At 42.1% G+C, this 19,558-nt stretch overlaps 2 long non-coding RNA genes across 2 annotated transcripts in view; both read right to left on the reverse strand.

Annotated features, from left to right (window-relative positions):
* The window catches only part of LOC110394946, a 37,373-nt gene that overhangs the window by 17,073 nt on the left and 742 nt on the right, over nt 1-19,558 (reverse strand). The window contains exon 2 of the long non-coding RNA XR_002436054.1: nt 51-378. This is a non-coding gene — a long non-coding RNA (uncharacterized LOC110394946). The remainder of the gene's footprint in view (nt 1-50; nt 379-19,558) is intronic.
* LOC110394947 lies at nt 14,177-19,035 on the reverse strand. The gene is made up of 2 exons (XR_002436055.1): nt 18,974-19,035; nt 14,177-14,607 (listed from the first exon to the last, which is right to left on the reverse strand). It is a non-coding gene; the product is annotated as an uncharacterized LOC110394947 (long non-coding RNA).

A 19,558-nucleotide genomic window follows, 5' to 3' on the forward strand; every position in this document is an offset into this window, starting at 1 on the left:
ATTCTCTGTGTTGTTTTATGGCATTTTCAGGTATGCACCCACTACTTTACCTTGCAAAACAGTCCAGTATTTTCATTTCCTTCACCGAGGCACCTGGCTGATGTAAATTCATGATTTCATGAGAGTGTCAGAGATGCAGGATGAACACAAAGAAAAGAATAATTCTTTTTTGAGACTCAGTGGGGTGGTAGGAGGGAAGCTGTTTCTGCTCCTTCTGTGGGCAGTGTTTCTTTCCAGGCCATACGTTTCCAGGTCATTAGTGTTTCTTTTCCTCAATTTCCAGGCCTCAGTTTCATGGCTGCTGGGCTCAGCAAAGACTGGCTGCCATTTACTGTGAGTCAGGCACTCCTGGAACATTTTGTGCTTCATTTAGCTCTTCTGTAAATGGTAATAAATAGAATTAAGTGGTTCTTTATCAAGATATTTGTCCTTAAAAGAAATTACCAGACTAACATCAAAGTTTGAAATCAAGCAGCCAAATAGAAGAAACTTCTTCACAAGTTGAACTTAATCTACATCAGAGTTTAAACCCAAATATCTGGTCTGACTCCTACTTACCTCATCTCTCCCCTGAAATCTGGATGCTTCAGCCTCCAGTCCAGAATATCTGAGATATAGAAACTCTTAAAACTTTCTCTGGATCTCTTTGAAGACTTCTAGTGATATATCTAATACCTAAATTAATTGTTCAGTGGACTTGCTATTAATAACACTTTCTACTCTGACTTAGCAGAATTTTGAAAAAGAATTGGAAAAAATCTAGAATTTGATTTCCTACCAGTGGTCTGTCATTGGAGACCATTATCATGGTCCAGCCATAATTTTCTATAGGTAAGAACTGAGACTGTATGTTTTATTCCTTTTTGCTGGGAAGCAAAATATTCCAGACTCAAGAACCTGACAGATTCCAGAAAGTCCATTCTGTGAATCATATCTTGTAGTGTAGATTCTAAAACCCAGTTTAGGAAATGGCATTTTTTTTCTGATGATCCTCTGATACTAGTGTTAGAAACACAAGCAAGTGTGAGAGAAGACTTAGCATCATTTAAAAAAATAGAGCTGAAAATGGCTTTATATCAAGTTCTCTGTGCATTTGCACTTTTCAAATGGCACACATTAGATTTTACTTAACTTAGCATGAAATTTGAGGATGGTGAGAAATCAGAAAGCATTGGCTGAATGAACTGGAGGAACTCCTGGGAACCCTTAACATTATTGGCTGCCTAGTGCACAATACAATGAAGACAGCCTTGCCTGTTCATGCAGTAACTTATCCCATTACAATTGCTAAATTCCTACAAAGGATAAACCTTTCTTGGGATGGTGAGGGAATAAGTAATGAATCAGAGATGCAAACAGTAGGTATCTTATGATAATAACAGTAGTGTGGGTGAAAATACTCCCTGGACCACATCTTTATATAAATTAGATGTAGACTGTGTGGTGAAAAACACAGGTAGAATGGAATCATAGAATCACAGAATGGCTTGGGTTTGAAGGGGACCTTAAAGACCATCTAGTTCCAACCTTGCTGCCATGGGCAGGGTTGCCACCCCTCAGATCATGTTGCCCAGAGCTTCATCCAACCTGGCTTTGAACACCTCCAGGAATAGGGCATCCACAATTTCTCTGGGCAATCTGTTTCAGTGCCTCACCACTCTCTGAGTAAAGAATTTCCTCCTGACATCTAACCTAAATCTTCTCTCTTTTTGTTTAAAAACATTCTCCCTTGTCCTCTCACTACCAGATCATATAAAAGGTCAGTCTCCCTCCTGTTTATAAGCTCTCTTTAAGTATTGGAAGGCTGCTATCAGGTCTCCCTGGAGCCTTCTCCAGGCTGAACAAGCCCAGATCCCTTAGCCATTCTTTGTAGGAGAGGTGCTCCAGCCCTTCGATCATCTTTGTGAGCCTCCTCTGGACTTGCTCCAAATCCTTCCTGCGCTGGAGGCCCCAGGCTGGAGGCAGTACTACAGATGGGTCTCCATGAGGGCAGAATAGAGGGGGACAATCACCTCCCTCTTCTTGCTGGCCATCCTAATTTTGATGCAGATCAGGATACTGTTGGCCTTCTGGGCTGCAAGTGCACACTATTGACTCGTGTCCAGCTCTTCTTCCACCAGAACCCGCAAGTCCTTCTCTGCAGGGCTGCTCTCAATGAGTTCTCCCAGTCTGTACACATACCTGGAATTGCCCCAACCCAAGTGCAACACTTTGCACTTGGCCTTGGTGAACCTCCTTATGTTCTCAAGGGCCCACTTTTCAAGCTTTTCCAGGTCCCTTTGGAGGGCATCCCTTCCTCCTGTTATATCAACTGCACCATTCAGCTTGGTGTCATCAGCAAACTTACTGAGGGTACACTCGATCTCACTGTCAAGGCTGTTGATATAGATGTTGAAGAGCCCTGATTCCAAGACAGACCTCTGAGGGGTACCACTTGCTACAGGCCTCCATTTGGATTTAGAGCCATCGACTGCAATTCTCTGGCTGCGGACATCCAGACCAATTCTTATTTTTCCCTAAGTCCAAACATTCCTAATGCATAATTTTGCAGAGGTCTGCTTGCCAGTAGCCAGATTGACATAGTTACTAGAGAACAGTTTTATTTAAAAGGATAAACAAGTTTATTCTCTCCAGGAAAACATCCTCCTCCACTTCCAGAGATTTATAACATATTGCAGAGAGTATAATCAGCAGAACTCTATTAAAAACATTTGTCTGAAGTTACCAAGCAGTAGGATGCACAACATGGTGGGGGGAGCTTCTAGTTCAGACTGATCAGATGGCCCTGGCATAAGATAACACACCCAATCTGTATTTGTTTTCCTTATCAGTAAACTTCCCTGCAACTCAACTCACCATGAATGTAAAACTAAATCTGTAGAGACTCAGTTTTCAAACAGAATGTTGAAAGTCTATCCCAACTGAAAGCAACAGCAGAATCCCAAGTGACTTTAATTTACTGTGATTTCATCCCTTGTCTCTGCTCACTACATAGGCCATTGTAAATTAATTTGGTCTTTCAAATATCTCTTGCACCCAAAAATTGTTTTGCTTTCTGGAGGTGAAATGCTAAACTTAGGCTAACCATTTAATCATATGTTTCCAGTGCATTCCACCTGAGCGCTGTCAAGGCAAGCTTTCCTTCTAATTACAAAGATGAGCTGAAGAAGCAGCGATTAAAATAAGATCAGCTTTTCCTTAAATACTGTTGTACTTCAGGAGTGATCAAAGCCAGTAGTTGCTTCCAGAGGTATATTTGCTTACAGCAGATGACCTTCTCAAGTGAGGAATAGTAAGTGCTATTTTTCTTGCTCAGGTTCAGTCTACTGGGCAACCCTTCTATTAAAAAGTTCTGCCTCCTTTCACACTGAAAGGGGACTGAGGAAGGCTAAAGGATTTGCCTAAAGGCCCCAGGGAAGATTGTGTTCTGTCTATAATTTTGTTGTCAGAATAATACATGGTTTTTTTTTAAAAAGGAGATTTCTGTGTTATTATCAGTTAACACGTGTAGAGCGCTTTCAGATCCATGGTGAAACAATGTGAAACTACATACATATATACGTGCACGTGCATACACGCGTATAAAGTGTTAAGCTTTTCCTTTCCTCCCAATTCCTGCTTCCTTGTGAGGCACCAGCATAGCATCTCAAAACGAAATTACACCCAGAATAATTTGTTGGATTTGCTGGAAGAACTGCAGTAAACCTGATAAGAGTTACTGCTTTTTTGGGAGGAGCTTGAAAAAAATGCTCAAATTCCAACTGCTCCTCAGGGCACTTGGACAAGCTGCTGCCTCAGGTGGAGAATAGCGTACAGCCCATCCTGCTGTGTGCTCAGCATTCTGCAGAGTCTGGAAGAGGAGTAAAACAAGGTTCCCTCAGTATGTCTAATATATTTGCAATAACAGAGGAAAGTGGCCACTTGCGAGATGCCATGCTCTGGCATCTCTGTATCTGGTGATGGTAAACTTTAGGATCAACACTGTAGCCTACAGTATAGCTTTTCTGTGTGCCAGCATGAACACATTTTCATGACAACTGCAAAAGAGGGCAGCAAAGTCTGTTTCCAAAGCAAAATACTGACAGAGAAGCAGCTCATTTAAATATCTATAAAATTGTGGGTTATTTATTGCTTCTGATTCACCATAAGAACATCCAGGGCATATCTGCTCTGTAGGCCACAGCAGCATAATGTCACAGATTGTTTTTCCATGGTAATAAGTGACCCTATTGACAACTGTTTGGAGTTATCCCATGATGGAATCATTTAAAATAAGAATGCTCAGCTAATCATGTTCAGATCTGATGTGGATGGTCTTAGCCATCTGAAACAAATGATAGGGTGGGCTTTCTTGCGGCCAGGAGACTATGAACTCACTTTGACTCAGTACAGGTGTTGAAATCACTGCAGGATTATCCCTGGAGGTGGGTAATCCTTTAAAGGTTCAGAGCTTTGGGTTAGATAAAGATCTAAACATTTGGACGTTTATCTGAAACCTTATCTCAATAATCTTAAGTCCTGGAGGCTGAACACCCATCAGCTGCACATCTACAAGTAAAAGAGTAACAGGGCCTCTTGTTTCTACAAACTTAAAGCCTGATCCTGACATCTCTGAATAAACAAAACCTTGCATTGATATCAACCCACCTTCAAGTTGGAGTACTGCTAACAGGAAGTTCCCTTTCAACTAAGGGTGATAACAAACATTATCTGACAGAGGAAAAATGAAGTTTTCATCAAAAAAATATAGCTGTTTTCTTTTTCTCCATACAAATCATGCATCTTCCTTGGAAAACTTCTTTTTTTGCTGAAAATCTGTACATCTGAAAATGGGCAAAGGAGCTCTGGTTGAAAAGCAGAATATTTCAGCACCTCGACCCACTTGAACAAATGGGATCTTCCCAATGAACTGCTATGCTTTAAACCCCCACCAATATTTTAACTCAGATGACTCAGGTTTCTTTGTCCTTATCTGTCCTTCATCCCCCCGGATGCCAGATGACTGCTACTGGGGTGTGGTATGTCACGAGAGACATAAGGACTGGGAGTGTGAAATGTATGCTGCAGCTTGCAGCACTAAATTATGCCAGTGCACAGATGTTTTTATTTTCTACTATGGTTCCTCATGTGTTCCATTTTTTCATGGTTTCACACATTTCTTGCATTTCAGTGAATGTAAGAACAATTGTTCTACATGATGAAAAATCAACTTGTGGATGCTAAAATTTGTGTAACTATCTAAGTTGTTGTTGTGGGGGAGGGAGTTTAAGAAATTACTCCCTTTCCTTCACTGCCATTTGTACAGCGAATCGTCTTCTTCTTTCCTCTGCTGTGGGATGTGGCCCATTTCCACCAGGACCTGAAGTGACAGGGCAAATGGCAATGGGCAGAGCTCCTTGCTCCATCACAACCTCAGTCCTTACTCCAGATGGTACTCTAGACTCTGGGGCTTTCCTATTAACCCTGAATGCTAGCATTCCCTTACCTTAAGGAGCATTCCAAAGCTAAACACTAAAAAAAAATCCCACCAAGTGATCAATTTAACACATAAACAGGAGGCAGAAAAAATCTGGACTGTGCTACTGCTTGGAAATGCACACAAGTGCTTCATTGAGGTCTAGGCCATGTGACTATGCTGCTGTTTGTGAGCTGAGTCTTTTCCACATTTGGATCATGTTAGCTGGAGAATTAGCATTGTTTTTCAATGTTTTAGAGGCTGGGAAGAAAACTGAAACACTTTCCCCTTCCTTTTCCCCATGCTGTGCCAGTTACAGCCCGCAGTTAGCAGGGTAGCTCTGCTCATTCCTGCCCCTCTGGGACCTTTTGCATAGCTGCTGCCTCGCTCATGTAACAACACTCTTGCCTTGGGAATGAAAAAAATGCACTTTTTTGTTTGTTTTGGCACTCTCAGTAGGGCCATGAGATTAATGGCCTTTAATTAAAGACATGCTAGTAGGATTCATCTTTGATATGGCAATTTAAAATTGATACCTGGAGACAAAATGCTGTTCAGAGTTTCACAGAGTAATATTTTTCCCTGTCCGCGGTACAGTTGTTTTTTGGCATTAAGAAGTGCTTGTGTGAAAAGGGAGGGAGTGATTTACTCCAAATCATTACATTCTGTGGCTCAAAAGAATCCTACTTCCACTTCTGTGGCAGAAAATTATTGTCATTCTCATGGCGTTTTTCAAGCATCGTTGTGCTTTTGATGACTTATTCTGTCAAGCTCCCTGTTTAAGCAATGCTCTTGTTTCCTCTGATTAACTACTTTTAATACCTACAGCTGTTCTTTCTCATTAGTATTCTATACTTCAAATAAAAATGCTCATCTAGCTCATGCAGAAGGACAGTCAGTCCTTTCTGTCTGAATAACAGTGTTGCCACTAAACTAATTTCAAATAGGTCAGGAAAATATTAGTATTTTATCAAATACATGTGCTGCTGGGTGCTGTTGCTCTGAAAACCCAGCCCCTTGCAGGGGCTACCTGGCAAAGAGGCCTTACTTTCGGAGATGTGAGGGAGGGGGTTGCTGCAGGGCTTGTGGTAGAGAAGGAGAATGAAGCGAGACACAACGCGCCTTGTTGGCTCAAGGGCTGAATGCAAAGGCAGGGTTTGCCCACCTGTTCCCTGTGAGCACTGGTTTCTCCCAGCAGAGCCTGTGTGGGACGCAGCAAGTGGGGTTTGCCCCAGGGGAAGTGTGCACCACCCCTCAGAGGCATGCATAACACAACTCCAACACAGTGCACTCGTCTCTCCCTTCTCCCTCAGTGCTTTGGGGGAAATTCTTGCGGGATGCTTCCTGTTATTCATTTAATCCTCTCTCATATTCAAATTCCATTAAATTGGTCCTTATGAAAGCTTCCAATGATTTATTAATCGAGAATTGTTTTCGCGGAGCTGATTTTTGCTTGCAGCCAGTGTCCTCCAGCCGTGTCGACACCTGGAATTTTTGGCTGAGGATCCTCACCACTGTGGTAAGTGGCAATGGGTCTTGCCCATCATCACAGAAGCGCTGACTAAGTTCCAGTAAGTTTTAGCCACCCAGATCTACTGAAGACAATTTAATTGTACTCATCCCAGTGAAGGTGTCATTTAAAGCTTAGTTAGTCACTAGACAGCAGGGAGTATCCATTGTCTCTGGTTACTAGTAGACATGAGTTATTCTAGAACACCTCATTAGTAGAGAGACGCTGCTCTGGAATTATGCACTGAGATCCATAGTGAGGACTTGGGTTTATTTTTCTGAGGAACTTGCAATGCATATCTGAAAACTCAACAGTGTGAACCCATGTGCTCCAGTTTGCTGTTGATATTCACTTTTACAACTCACCGCTCATATGCAAGCAATAAACACGAGTAACAGACATGCCAAACAACAAGATGTTGTTGCCTTCCACAAACAGCACTGCCAGCTCACATACTTCCTACGGATTTTTTAAAGATGACACATTTCCCAGTTAAGTTAAAAACGTAACAGTAGTAGAATGGCTGGGCTGTAGTTATTTCCCTGGTAAGATGTGATGAGAATTGCTCAGCTGTGTGTCACAGCAGCAAGCAGCTTTGCAAGCTACACCCTACCTGATGGAAATTTAGATGACCCAGGTGTCAATTAGAGCATCATCCACCGTTTCACAAACAGCCAAAGATTCAGAAACATTAGCGATAGAGCTGTTTGTTGCTTTCTTTTTACATTTAAGTGACACTTGTTTCTATATTTCAGTGAGGAAAACATATTTTCTAAAAGTAATTTATGTAAATGAAGGTAGGTAAGAGGTGCATTCCCAGGTAGGAAACACAACAGATAGAGGACGCTGTGGAGGGAAGTGGAACCACAGTGGGCAAGTGGACAGAAGAGTGTCAGAGCCAATAAGAAGGAGCTGTTAAATAGTTAGAGAAATTTTTCTACCTCTGCATTTTAAGTAATAGAGCAATTCATATGGGTAAGAATCCCAGCTGGGCTGATGCTATTCAAAGTATTCCATCTTCCCTCAAAAAGAAAAGAAAAACAGTATGCTTTTTCTGCTATGTTAAGACAGGCAAAAAAGCATTTAAGCCAGCAAACACGCCTGCAATGCAGCCCAGCCTAAAGGCAACAACATGCGGATGGTTTAATAATGCTACCCTAACAAGCTTAATTTCTGTCCTTAAAATAATTTGCGTGATTGGACCTTTGGGTGAAACACACATTATAGAAACACATTATTTCCTAAATTATAAATTCTTTGGGGGAGGAATTCTGTGTTCCCACAGGCCCTTGTTTGCAGAAGCCCTATCCACAGCCTCCCCTTGCTACACATCCCCAGAAATAAGTACGTGCTTGTGTCTTGGCCCACACCGGACAAAAGGCAATAGTCAGCGCGTATTTCAGCTGTTTAAAAATGATTTCTTTTTTACTGCTGAAGATGGATTCTTGCATTTCTTTTACTGATACAGTACGATATGCATATACCAAATATCACCAGCCAGAGAGCAAGCCCCAACTCAGAAAGTATATGCTTCAGCATCGCCAGATTTAGCAGACAATAAGAGGCTGTCAGAAAGCAGGATTAACTCTCAGGCTAGGTGAAAAGGAGGGATTAAGTGAAATCCACTGCTATTACTACATGATCTGTGAACATGAATGTGGAACAAAACATTACATGCTAACCTAAGAAACTAAATGGAAAACTTAAGAGAAGCAACAAGATGCAGAAGCTTAAAGGGAAACTGCTCAGCATCACAGAGCTCCTGACAAGATGAGCTGTGGAGCACCATCAACTCTGTTGATAATTATATTGCTGTTAGCATTAAGGGAACCATTGAGCTCTCTTTTTTTTTCTTTTTTTCCCCCAAAGCCTACACTGTGCTGCACTGCTGCAGAAACCTTCATCCCATAGAGGCTACTCAAGGCAGTTCCAGTTCCAGAGTTTGAAATACTACTGGATTTTTCCATGTGAGGGAAGACCACCACCAGCTGACCTTATTGCCAAGGCAAGGAACCTAAGACTACCTGGATTACTTCCTTCATCTGTTAGTGTGATATTTTATCAGAAAAGCCGCAGACCCTGCATTACAGAAACTCATGGAAGAGGCACAGCTGGCCATGCTTGCCTTCCCCAGATGGCCAAATCACCTTGTGCTGACAGTCCTACAGCACCACTGCCAACCCATGGCTATGAACTGTGAACTTGGAGTTATTTTGCTGGTTCAGGAGAGAGGTCTCCTAAAGCTCCTTGGGGTTCTCCATCCCAGTGCCTGCAAAGGTCTCAGAAGACATAGGGCTCAGTTCACTGTGAATTAGAATGACAAGCAGCTTGGTTTTCTTTTGGATCACTTGCCACCAGCTACTTAAAAAAAAAAAAAAAACCAACCCTACAATTCAGCTCTTATCTGCTGAACCCTGCATATGTGAATTTTGTTTCCTGTTATTGCGGCAACAGTAGGATGGAGAAATGCTCTTAATTTCCTTTTTCAGAAAAAGTTTTCTTTCCTAAACAATTGCTATGAAGCAGAACAAAACAACCAAGCAACAGCATGCTTATTTCACAAATTTCCAGTAATATTAGAGTTCTGTACATTGTTTCAGTTCTTTCTGAGTTGAAATTTGATTACATTAATGTTAATCAGGATTAAATTTGTCTAAGAGACTTCCACTACAGACTTTCTGGATCTTTAGAGACTGGCCCTGCTCTCAACTGGAAGAGTGGGCTCTCAGCATTAGTGCTAAGAGCTTCTGTAGGGTTTTCATCAGGCTTCTACAAAAACAGGTGTGATCATAATGTGTTTGTTCACATGGGTATGTACCTGTATTTGCTGGCAGAGATATAGGTGTGGCCTTCTCTAGGGCTCTTGAGCCCTCTGACCAATCTCAACCAGCCTGATAGAAGGGCATAGGTTAGGAGGATTATTAAAGTCTAGTAATTAACAGGAGAGAGACCACAGAAAACAGCCACTCACAGGAAACAGTGCAGTGTGTGTGTCCAACAAAGCACATGTGAACAAACAAGAAAAGCCTTGTTCAGGGCTCACCATGAGCTCTTCACTGGCAGTTTGTAGCAAGGCCAAAGAGCTTCTCTGTATGCCGGGATCAGGCTGAAGCAGGACGAACTAGTAGTATAATCAATAGCAATGCAGTCAGCATCACATGCTTGCTCATATACCTATTTTGATGGTCAGGAATTGGATTATCCAGTAAGACTATGAGTACAACCTATATCATATTTCATAAATGCCTGTATAATATATTAGCCAATATAAGTTTGGCTAAGGAAGTCATGTTAACTCAAGAATCTTACAACTAATACTTGTGAAGAAGGTCCCAACCTTGTCTTAGATGAATCCCTCTATGCCGTACACTGGGCATTCATTGATTTCTAGAGGAACGCAAAGTGCTTGTTTATACACAAAAACCCCAAGCTACTCAAGGGTGTTTTCTTGCCTCATGATTTTAATTAGGACAGATGAGATCAGCGGAGCCAGTAAAGAAACACCACTTCCTTACACAGCAGGGACTCTTCAGGAAGTCCCAGTCTTGTGTCTCCTGAAGCCTTTGGAAGAGAGTACAACTCCCATGTCTTTCCCATGGTGCCTAAATTGTGGCTCATCTTCCTGGAGCGTGAACTATTACAAATCTGGAGAATGGAGAAGTGGAGATTAGATACAAATATGACCATTGACACCATGCACAATATGCCTGAACCAGCTCTTTTTCTCCCGGGTGGAATCTGGATCAGGTTGCACTTTGCTGCTGCTAAAAGTCAATGAGAGGCAGGCCCTAAAGTGATGCTGCCCAGCAACAGTCCAGTCTTCAAGGCAAATCTATGAATTATTGGAGCACTAAGTGACATTGTGACAGAGTAGTATAATCAATATCTTTTCTGCAACAAAACAATTTGCACATCTCATGGTGCACTCATCAGAAGTAACTTTTCAGCTAGAATCTTATCAGTAATATATGAGCAGCTGGTTTGTTTATGTTTTTCATTGTTCATTTCAAGGAATTCTCCATTTGTTTCTTGCAAATTAATATCTTGCATCATGTCTTACTCTGATGGCTTATTTTACATTTGAGGAATGCAAAACAATTGCACAATAAATCACAGGAGGAATGTACATGAGGGTTATTTGTCATGCTTATAAATAAATGAACTTTAGCAATAGCTGATAAACAGAAGATTATGGACAATTCGGGCATGGTTTCAAAAAAGATCAGAGCATGACTTAAGTCCTTAATTAGCAAGCTTCTTTATATTGTCCCATAACCTGGAAACACTGTAAGAGAAGTGGCCAACTGCTCATGCAAGCTGGCAGCTGGCCACCAGGAATAAGCTATAAAGCCCTATTTGTTCCTGTGCCACTCAGTTCTGTCACAAATTGAGACATTCAGCACCTGTGAAAATATGAAGAAATACCATCCTACAGGTGCTTAGATCTTAAAAACTCAGGTTTAGCTACTAAGATTGAACTAGAGAATCAAATTGGCCTTAGGTTTTACCCTGAGTGGTCTTCTCATGGCTGAAAGATGGAAGACATTTTGATCTGCACTGTCTGAAATCTCTTCTGACAAACCGTTTTCATGCTCAACTGTAGTGTACCTTTTTCATTCAGCACAATGCAGTTACATGTCCCACTGAACAGGATTATCTATTTGTTTAAATGCTTCCTGAACCAAGGACTGAGCAAGAAAGTTTATCTAGCCTTCAATTTGCCAGTGGAAATATTTGAGAGGCTCAGATTTTTATGGGCTCAGAGTCACTGAGCAGTTCACACGTTTTTATTAGAACCTGTCATATTCGTGAAAATTTTACTGTCTTAAAAATTATGCAGACTTCAGTTCTGTGGTATGACCATATTCCCAATTACTGCTGCTTTCACTTATGGAAGTTTAAACTTAGACTGCTTTGAAATTATAGACCTGGTCCAGCTCAGAGAGAAAGGAAAAGGATAAAAGGATAACCTGAGCTCTCAGCAGAAAGGCTTATTTCTTCAAAATACATCTGAGACAATATGCATCTTTCAGAGTTCAGTTCAGGACCAAGCCTCAGGAACATGGCATATTAATATAATTTCAGAGATGGAAACATACATATTTTTGAAATGCAATGATGGGAGTAGCAGTAATTTTAACGTGTACCAATCTTAGTAGCAGATTTCTGAAGTGTAGTTACCAGCAGTCACAAAGTAGCCACCATTCTGATAACAGGATGCAATTAATTCAGATAAGAAAAGCACTTGGATATGCGTGCCTTTGTGTCAATAGCTTTGCCATAACAAATAGAGCTAGCATTGCTCTTCAAACTCTGATACCCGAATTGCTTCTATCTGCCAAAATGCTTGCGAGCAGTACACTGCTCTTATTGTCTATTGTTATTATCTATCTTGGGAACGGTTGAAGTGTCCTTCACTTCTGTGTCAGAGGGTGTGGTGCGATGCTGGGGCTGGGCTGACAGAGGCTCGTAGGCACTGCAGGAGAGTGGGTCCACCCCAGCCCACCTCCCCTCCCTGCTCCCTCCCGCTGGTGCACAGCTGATATGCCGATAAGGCAATTCAAGCCAACAGGAAACTAACCCAGGGAGGCGGAAAACAGCCCATGGGTACAGGGCTGAACAAGTCTATGCAAACAGGCACGCACTGGAGCCGGCGCAGGGATGGGGAGGGATGGGGACAGACAGCCTCGGCACCAGCAGCAAGGCGCGACACTGGCCTCGCTCCACTGTCTGACCGCACCCTCAGCTTCTAAGAACAGCGACATAAGTATACCAGGAATACGACAACAGCTTCTTTATGTTTTGTCCTCCAGTCTTGGAAGTACAGTATGTATGGGCATTGGTGTACTGTGCACGGGGAGAATATCAAGCTCGGAGCTGAAGGAAAAATATCAGATGGTGAAATTTGCCAGAAGACAGGACTATTATAGCTTCACAAGCAGCCAAATCCAGATCCAGCATCAGCTGTTTTCCTCATTTTTTCTTATCCATTATGTTGAATAATTTGCTGAACAGAAGATACTGTCAAAGATCAACACTGAGCCATGAACTTGAGCCATAGTCACTCCTGAAACCCAATCAGTAGCACTAACAGCAAGCTTCTACACCCACTGCAAACTCTGAATGCTGAAGAGACCAAGAAGTCAAAGCCTGCACACTTTCTCCAAGTCTTTGCTTGGCATGCGTGTTCACCTCAGAGGGAGCACACCATTTTCTGGGGGAGAGATTAGAGCGGGCCAAGGTACAGGGCTGCAGGAGCCTGCCTGGCACAGGTGTGCTTCAGGTGTCCCAGACATCACACACAGCAGGAGTGGCCTTGCACCTCCAGACAGCCATCAGCTCTCTGCCAGACTCTCCAGGGGAAGGCTGCCAAGGAGCACTCCCACTGCCACCTTTATCCAAACAGACAAGTATGAAAACTATGAACCCAAAGGGGTTTCTGGACCCATAGAGTGGCTTGGATTGTAAGCATCCTTTAAAAATCATCTAGTCTAACCCACTAACTGTGGGCAGGGACATCTTTCAGTAGATCAAGTTGCTCAAAGCCCCATCCAATGAGACTTTGAACATTTTCAGAGATGGAACACTCAGATTTCCTCTGGGCAACCCATTCCAGTGTCTCACCACCCTCGCAGTGAAGCCTTTCATCCTTACACCTAATCTAAATGCACCCTCTTTCAATTCAAAACCACAGACGCATGTCCTGTCATTTCAGGCCCTGGTAAAAAGTGTCTCCAGCTGTCTGATATGTTCTCCTTGTATATTGGAAATATACAATATATCTCTTCCCAGAGACTTCTCTTTTCCAGGCTGAACAACCCCATCTCTCTCAGCCTTTCTTCATCAGAGAGGTGCTCCAGCCCTCTAATAACTTTTGTGGCCCTCCTCTGGGCATGCTCCAACAGCTCCATGTCCTTTCTGTTGTTGGGGACCCCAGACCTGGATGCAATACTGCAGGTGAGGGCATCACACAAGTGGAGCAGAGGGGGACAGTCACCTCCCTTGTCCTGCTGGTCATGCTTCTTTGATGTAGCCCAGGATATGGTCAGCTTTCTGGGCTGCAAGTGCACACTTGCTTGTGTCCAAATTTTCATTCAGCAGTACCCTAGTCCTTCTCTGTAGGGCGGCTCTCAATCCATCCATCACACAGTCTACGACTGGGAATTGTCCCAGCCCAGGTGTAGGGCCTTGCACTTTGCCTTGTTGAAACATGGCAACATGCCAAACAGCAACTGCTCCCTATCCTTTTCAGGGGAGTTTTGCAGTGCAAGACACAGCTTGGAGAGGAAAGCCTTTGTGCTGCTGAAATAACACAGGCAGGTGCAGATCATGCTACTGCAGAACACCTGGCAATTGTCAAAATAGCAGAAACTAGTCAATTAGTGTTGATAGTTCATTACAGAACATGTTTTACTTTATGACTATTAAATCTTTAATCCTCTACTAGCACATTTTTCTCTCCCCTCACATAAACAGCTTCTGGTTCCCAGGAATGAAGCAGGGCTTTTTCATACAGTCAACCACAGCCCAGAAGAGCCACTGGGAGGAGAGTAAGCACTGAGGCATCCTCTTCGCTTTGTTGTTCCTCTCATTTTGTCTTGATAGATCTTGAATTTTCATTACCAGCAGGCTCCAGAAGTGTCTGTGGAAATAAAGTGAAGAGCCTGGGAGGTAGGGGGAATTCTTAGGGTGGGGTATGGACTACAGGCACCTTCTCCCTCCTGCCTCCATCAATGACACGTCATGGTGGTAAATAGAGCCTTCCCCAGGGAAGTGTTACTCAGTGCAACCTAAGCCTCTTCCTCATAGCACCATCCAGCCAGGCTGCACAGGATTGCTGGGCTGCTTCATTCAGGGAAGGTTCTGAGTACTTAACATGCATATCTGCACAGCAAAGCTTAGCAGTAAATATGCACATAAATAACAAACATATAAGGATTTGGTTTTGTACCCTGCACATTGCAATGCTTTCCTCCAGACAGTCAATGTAGGACCCTGTAAGCTCATCTGCAAGGCCTGACTTGGAGTACTGTGGCAGAGAGGTATGCAAAAAGCAATCCTATATCTACAGCACTGAGGTGACTCTTCTGCTCAGGATTGGTAGTCGTTCCCAATCTCTTTGCATGCAGTTTTCTTGATTTCCAGGACCTACGCAGATAGCATTGTAACACAGGCTAAATGGGACCATTCAAGTGTTCTGCTACTATTTCTGCAAATCCTGTTGTAGTGAAAGGATATTAGATTGGTTCCTCACACCTAGCACTAAAGAACTTAACTAAAAACAGAAATGAAGGCTCACCCATCAGTGAGGTTGTCTCATTTGTCTCAACAACATCAGAAAGACCCACTCCTGGATCCAGCCATTAACCAATGTACTTGCACACAACCATTAAAATCCAATATAATGTGTCCTATTTTTCACAGTACTGCTGCCCATTTATAGCTGTTTGGTTCAGAATAACAATTACAAGAGGGAAGGAAGACTTCTTGTCCCGGAGGACATACTGGGTCTTCTGTAGCAGAAGAAACTAGAGCAGGACAGCCTTTTCCACTGAAAACTAGATGTCAGCCCTTCTGGGAGCATGCCAGATGGCTCATACGTATCATTATGGGAATACTTAGCACCTTCAGAATGGGGTTAAGTGATATTTCATATCCTCCTGTATACAATAAACTATGATTAATCACTAAACTTGTACATAACACTTTCTTACTCTTGTACTTTGCCCTCCAAAGCTCTTTATTGCAGGAGGTGCCAGAAACCAGCCAGAATATCAGCACAAGTTTCTAGGCTTCATGTTTTTGTATATGCAGTAAACATAGCCCTTGTGGTTTCTTCTTTGTTGCATAAAGAGCAAAAGACTTGAAATATGTGACTAATTGTAATGTACTGCCATGTTGGCATGTGCAGAACTTGAAATGGGCAGGGATCACAGTCCAGGAAAGCACAAAATGAAATGGGGACTTCACACTTTCTTATGAGCTCTGCTCCAGGAAGGACAGCAGGCCCTGACCATCAGTGGTGCTGTCTAACAAATGTTTTTACCTACCTTTAACCTAGGAATTTGTTTGCCTTGGGTTTGTCTCTGACTGAAAAGCTCAACAGGTGGGTTTATTCACCCACTTGTTAGCTATATCTTCCTCCATCACACTCCACACAGTATTAGCAGATTCACAATCAGAAAACAGCAGTATCTTAGCTATCAGCCTCACAAAGTTAATGCTGGTAGAATTCAGGCTTAATACATATAGCCTGTACGCTCTTCACCCAGCAAAATTTGTGAAGGCAGGCTTGAAAGAAACAGATATTGGCTAGAACAGTCTGTTTAAAATCCAAATTAAAGTGAGTACTCAGAAAATATTTTGTAGCATACGCCCAGATTTATGACACAACAACAATAATAGTAATACCACCTAACTTTCATCAGTAGATCTCAAAAGCATTTTACAAAGAGATTAAGCATCCTTAGAGCAGCTACTTCGCAATAGGCACTTTCAGCTGCTGACAATATTTAAATTACTGAAACAGATTAAGTGATATTATTAACTAAACACCTGCCAAGCCTTTCACATCAAGTTGCTACCTGGAGCAAAATATCAGGCTTAATTTTGGAACAGTTGAAACTACGGTTTATAAGGGCAGCTGTAAGCATAAACAGTAAGTCTGACAGCACAGATGAGTTTACATGGCCTAATTTCAGTTTTGCCAGCTGTACTATCTTTTTTTTTTTCCCCATTTTTTCAGTCATACAGATGGTCTTCTGCAGAAGTCAGTGGAGGCCTAGGGAATGGAAGCGTCTTGGGGAAAAATCTATGCTTTGAATCATAGCTAAAGCTAATCTGAACGAATCTGTGTAATGACAAGTATAAACTAACAGAACCTGAACACCTCAGCACTGGCAGGGAAGTAGTGCTTCAGTGGATTTGCCTGATGGAGATGGGGAGACATAGGCCTACTTACAAGATGAAAAGCTACTTTCTTCTTCCAAACTGCTGCCGAATTTTGTTATGGTGCAATATCAGGCTATACTCAGTGGTAGATAGTGCATTAGATATGCACAGTGGGTGGTAGATGTATATTAAGATACTGCGTGAAGCAATAACGTTTCCTAAACTTTCTCTTTCTTCTACCTAGCATACATTGTAAAAAGAATGAAAACTACCCACAGGTTAGTGATGGGTAGATTTGAAAGGCCCCTATGCACTTGGAGATATTTTGACTACGTAACAAGTAAATAGTCTCACTGGCTGTCATGGTCCTACCAAGTCATACAATGTTTATGGACTTATATTTCATTAAAAAAAATGAAAACAACAAAACAACAACAATAACAAAAAACCTTGGAATCAAGCATTATTTTTAAAGTGTTAATTATACAAAACAAAAAATAAATGTCTTACCCTTGCAGTAAAGCAAAGCTTACAAATATGACAAAGGTATGTTTTTAAGAGACTAAGAGATACATAAAGTGTCTCAAGCTGCCTTAGAAAGGATAAAATAGAGTCTGCAGTATCTAAAGCTTTCAGTATGGCGTACCTACTTCTTCTTTAAAATGACTCGGTATGCAAGATCTCAGACTTTGTATATTCCAAAAACTAGGGGAGTCCTCTACTGAGGCTCCAAGAAGCAGAGGGAGGCCTTGTAGGACAGGTTACTCCAAGACTAACTCAGTTTGGTGGCAGAAAACAGGCAATGCCAATGGGTATTGCAGCTGGACAAGAGAAAACCAGTCATAGAATGAAATAATTGCTGGAATGAAAGACAACCCAGCAAAACACAGACTCTAGGATACCTCTGTCACCGAATGGACTTGACTTTACGTAGTATTTTTATTGCAGGTATATTTGTGGCAAGTCTTCATTTTGAAATGACTTTAGATTTCTGAAAATGAGAATATAGGTATCTCAGAGGAGGAAGCTGACTGCAGGGCAGTATGATGCTTCTTCACTTCCAATTCCTGTATAGATACTAAAGAAAAAAAGAGAAAGAGCGAAGAAACCCTGTTTTTTTTTTTTGTTTGTTTGTTTGTTTTTTAAAGTTCATGGGTCTTTTCCCTTCTTGCAGCTCAAGTTTTGTCAAATCTTGCAAAACAGTTGCAGTGCAATTTTCACATGAGCCCATTGCAATGGAATCAGGTTATACTCTTGTTTTCCCTCATACCTCAGCTGTAGGTGGGGCCTTTGTGTAGGTGCCAGGACAAGTCAAGCAACGACTGTCAGGTAACCTCAGAATGCAATTAAAATGAACATTGAAATAAAACATATCTGAACAAGAAGTTTTAAAAGTTTAAGAGGGATGGCAGTTACCAGCAAGCTAGATTTTAACAAAGGAATCAAAATCTCACCACAATAGACAGGAAGATGGTAATGTTCTAGAAAACTTTGGGATGAACCGTGTAGCAGAATGTTACGGGGATTGTCCTTGTAGAGTTCTCGCATGGTCCCTAAAAAACACAGTGCTCAAAGCTTTGCTCAGGAAAACCTGCATTTTCAGTTTAGCAGGAACCAAATAACTGCATCAGATCTTTGTAAAACAGTGCTGACTGCACTCACCAGCTTCTGCATGCAGGCACCTACCTGCAGGCATGCAAAAGAGATTGTAAAGAGGGCCATGACACATGTTAGTACAAGGCTACCAGCAGTCACTTCCATTAACAGAATACTAAGATAACTGCTATCTCTGCAACTCCCATGCTTGGGCACATCTCCTCAGTTTTCCGTTCACAGATCAAGAAAAGTAGCTTCACCATCTTCATCCCAGCCTATGCCAGCTAGCACACCTTGGTCATTAGAAATACACCACCACCTTTCTGATACATCAGGGACTGAAACAAGGCTTTCATATACCTAAGAGGCACAGCACACAGCCTCTCAGGGAGCTGTGGGGCATCACTTGCTTCCAGTGTGTCCCACCACTAGCTAGTCCACTCCACACTTCCAGGCAGAGCTGCTCTCTGTAAACGCTGCTAGCTAGTCTCTTACCAGAGACTGAAACCAGAGATACCTACCAGCAGACATGCCTATATGAAGTCTTTAATGTAGTGCAGAATGACACAAGTCCCCTGTGCTGATGCTAAAGACCCACACAGGGGCTAAATTTATCACTCCTAGTCATTATTTTGCAGCTGGAGTTAAACATGCACCTGGTAATTCACAGCCTACCTAATTGATTTTACTTTGCTCTCTTCTAGAATGTTTTGATAAATTGCTGGATTCTGCAGCATGATTCTTCTTTGGATTTTACTGCAGTTATTTTCTTTGTAACTTCTTGGGCTGCAGCTCGTTCAAAAGTACATGTGTGTACTTCTAATGTTTGGCATTTAACCATCGAAGTATTTGAATCAGAAACCCAGGACCAATGGGATGTTTGTGTTTCCCAGGACATCAGCCTAAGTCCTGCCCTAATATTACTGCATGATCATAATATGCTTTAATATTTAGATATTACCCTCACCGTCAGAGGATTTCCATGCCCCTTCTGGAAGGAGACAATTTCATTATAAGCGTTTTTAGAATGGGACTCCCTCCCTGTTTGATGCACAGAAGTACAATAACTTGCCTTTTTGTCAGGCTGATAGCAGAGCTAAAAGAGG

The sequence above is a fragment of the Numida meleagris genome, chromosome 2 (genome assembly GCF_002078875.1).
Source record: "Numida meleagris isolate 19003 breed g44 Domestic line chromosome 2, NumMel1.0, whole genome shotgun sequence".
NCBI classification, from domain to species: domain Eukaryota; kingdom Metazoa; phylum Chordata; class Aves; order Galliformes; family Numididae; genus Numida; species Numida meleagris.